Source organism: Mustela putorius, unplaced genomic scaffold, assembly GCF_011764305.1.
Source record: "Mustela putorius furo isolate JIRA1106 unplaced genomic scaffold, ASM1176430v1.1 tig00003909_pilon_pilon_pilon, whole genome shotgun sequence".
Lineage (NCBI taxonomy): Eukaryota > Metazoa > Chordata > Mammalia > Carnivora > Mustelidae > Mustela > Mustela putorius.
This window is the reverse complement of record NW_025422057.1, coordinates 38,481,478-38,484,691: the sequence shown is the minus strand read 5'-3', so window position 1 is coordinate 38,484,691 and position 3,214 is coordinate 38,481,478. Positions and strand designations below refer to the sequence as shown.

General features: G+C 38.7%; 1 non-coding gene across 1 annotated transcript; it reads right to left on the bottom strand.

Moving 5' to 3' along the window:
- Window positions 1-2,865: 2,865 nt before the first annotated feature.
- LOC123388810 lies at window positions 2,866-2,971 on the bottom strand. The gene has a single exon (XR_006603313.1). It is a non-coding gene; the product is annotated as a U6 spliceosomal RNA (small nuclear RNA).
- Between the last annotated feature and the right edge of the window lie 243 nt (window positions 2,972-3,214).

The following is a 3,214-nucleotide window of genomic DNA, read 5'->3' as shown; positions in this document are numbered from 1 at the left end:
AATTTTTAATTCAAAATTCAGATAAGAACAATGCATGTAAAGGAAACAGTACTCTGATTTTACTACTTATTACTGTAGAAGGAAAAGTTCAAATCTTAGCTAAGTGAATGAAATAATATATTATTATTGGAGATTGCTATTCGATATTCAAGTGGTGGAGAGTTGTCTAAGTTTCAGGGAGGAGGTCTGAACTAGAGGAATAAATCTGAGACTTGTGTATGGGTGATTTTGGAAGCTATGAAATTGGATGAACTCACAGAAGATTCTTTATAGAGGTCCTTTATCAGGTTGAGGAAGTTCCTTCTATTTCTAGTTTTCTGACAGTTTTTGTGTGGAATGAAGGTGGATTTTATGAAAATATTTCTACTGTGTCTACTGAAATGCCTATATGATATTTTTTCTTTTTTAATTGATAAAGGTGGTGAATTATACAGATGGATTTTCAAATCACCAATTGACCTTGCCTTCCTGGAATATCTTACTTGGTCATGATGTATTATTTTTTTATATTATTGGATTTAATGTGCTAAAATTTTGTTTGGCTATTTTTATTTTTTGTATCGGTTTTCTTAGGGATATAGGTCTACAGTTTTCTTATAAAGTCTGTCTGGTTTTGCTGTCAGGGCAATGCTAACCAATCTCTCAGGATGGGTTGAAAAGTATTTCCTCTTACAATTTTCTGGAAGAGTTATATAAGATTGGAATTATTTCTTTCTTAAATGTTAGCTAATGAAACCATATGGGCCTGGAATTTTCTTTGTGGGAATATTTTAAAGTATAAATTTACTTTAAAAATAGATATAAAGATTTTTCAGATCATTTGTTTACTTTTTAGTGAACACTGATAATGGCTTTCATGGAATTTGTACATTTTATTTTACTTGTTGACTATGCTGGTCTCAAGTTTTCTACAATACGCTCTTTTTTCTTTTTAACAGCTGTGGAATCTATAATTTCTTTTTAATTATTATTTTTTATTAACATATGATATATTATTAGCCCCAGGGATACAGGTCTGTGAATTGCCAGGTTTACACACTTCACAGTACTCACCATAACACATACCCTCCCCAATGTCCATAACCCCACCACCCTCTCTCCAGCAACTCTCAATTTGTTTTGTGAGATTAAGAGTCTCTAATGGTTTGTCTCCCTCCCGATCCCATCTTGTTTCATTTATTCTTTTCCTACCCCCCAAATCCCCCACTTTGCCTCTCAACTTCCTCATATCAGGGAGATCATATGATAGTTGTCTTTCTCCGATTGACTTAGTTCGCTAAGCATAATACCCTCTAGTTCCATCCACGTCATCGCAAATGGGAAGATTTCATTTCTTTTGATGGCTGCATGTATATATATACCACATCTTCTTTATCCATTCATCTATTGATGAACATCTAGGTTCTTTCCATAGTTTGGCTATTGTGGACATTGCTGTTATAAACATTTGGGTGCATGTGCCCCTTCGGATTACTACATTTGTATCTTTAGGGTAAATACCCAGTAGTGTAATTGCTGGGTCAACTTTTTGAGGAACCTCCATGCTGTTTTCCAGAGTGGTTGCACCACCTTGCCTTCTCACCAACAGTGTAGGAGGGTTCCCCTTTCTCCGCTTCCTCGCCAGCATCTGTCATTTCCTGACTTGTTAATTTTAGCCATTCTGACTGGTGTGAGGTGGTATCTCATTGTGGTTTTGATTTGTATTTCCCTGATGCCAAGTGATATGGAGCACTTTTTCATGTGTCTGTTGGCCATAGCTGTAGAATCTATAATTATATCAAATCTACCACTCCTAACATTAGTAGTTTGAGTTCTTCTTTCCTATTTTGTGAGCAGTCTGACCAAGGGCTTATCAATTTAATTGATCTTATTTATTATTTATTTGTTTATTTATTTATATGTTTTTTAAAGTCTTTATTTATTTGACATAACAGGAGAAGGAATACAAGCAGGGGGAGAGGGAAAGGAAAAGGCAGGCTTCTGGCTAAGCAGGGAGCCTGGTGTGGGGCTCCATCCCAGGGCCCTGGGATCCTGACCTGAGCTGAAGGTAGACGCTTTATGACTGAGCCACCCAGGCACCTCTGATCTTTTTTTGTTTTGTTTTTTAACCCTCCAGCTTTTTAATTTCACTGATTTTTTTCTCTTGTTCTTCTACTTTGTATTTTTTGATTTATGCCCTAATCTTTTTTCTTTGTTTCTCCTGCTTACTCTGGGTGTTATTTATTCTCTTTTATTTTTTTAAGATGGAAGCTGATAATCATAGATTTGAGATTTTCCCTGCTTTCAAACCAAGTTAGTGCTGTAACGTCCTTCTAAGTATTGCTTGATCCCTGTCCTACCAGTTTTGATGAGTCATATTTTGGCACTCAATCCATTGCTTGGGTTTTCCCATTATGATGGATAATTTCCCTGCAGCCTCGCATGTGTGGCCATTTTTTATTGATTGTTGGGCACTGTTACTTTTTATCCTTGTGTGCTGGCTATTTTTGTTTTCTTGCTTTTTTTTTTTTTTTTAAGCTTCCTCCTGGGATATGATTAAGTTTACTTAGAAACAGTTTGACCCTTTCAGGTCATGCCTTTAAATTTCTTAGGGCGGTTGTGGGGGGTGGGGTGTTGGGAGTTGGAGCTTTGTTTACTCTAGGGGTAATCATTTCCTACTCCTGAAGCAAGATTCCACCTAATGCCTCATGGTTTGCAAAGTTTTCATTCTGGCTTGTGGGAAGAGACCCTGTTCTGATCCTGTGTGAATGCTGGGTACCCCTCCCTCCACTGTGGACAGGTGGTTCTTTCCTAGTCTTTGGTAGTTTCTCCATACACACGTGCTGATGGGTACTTTGCTACATACTTAAAGAGGACCCTTTCTCTGGAGTTCTCTGGAGTTTCGCGAGCTTGTGCGTCATCCTGACCCAGGGCCATGCTAATCTTCTCTGTATCACTCCAAGTTTAGTGCATGTGCTGCGGAAGCAAGCACCGGATTTCTCTGGAGTTCTCTCTTTGCTCAGCTCTGACTTGCTCCAGGTCCTCAGGAATTGTCTCGGTATCTTTGGACGCTGGCTTTGTCTCCTCCAGTCATGGAGTCTGCAAGCTGTGCCAGGGTCCCCTCCCTCTACCCTGGAAATTCTCTGGTCAGTGAGCTGGGCAATCATGGGGATCATTTGTTTCCTCTCTCCTAGGGATCCCTGTACTTCGTGTCTGATGTGCCCTGTGCTGAAAA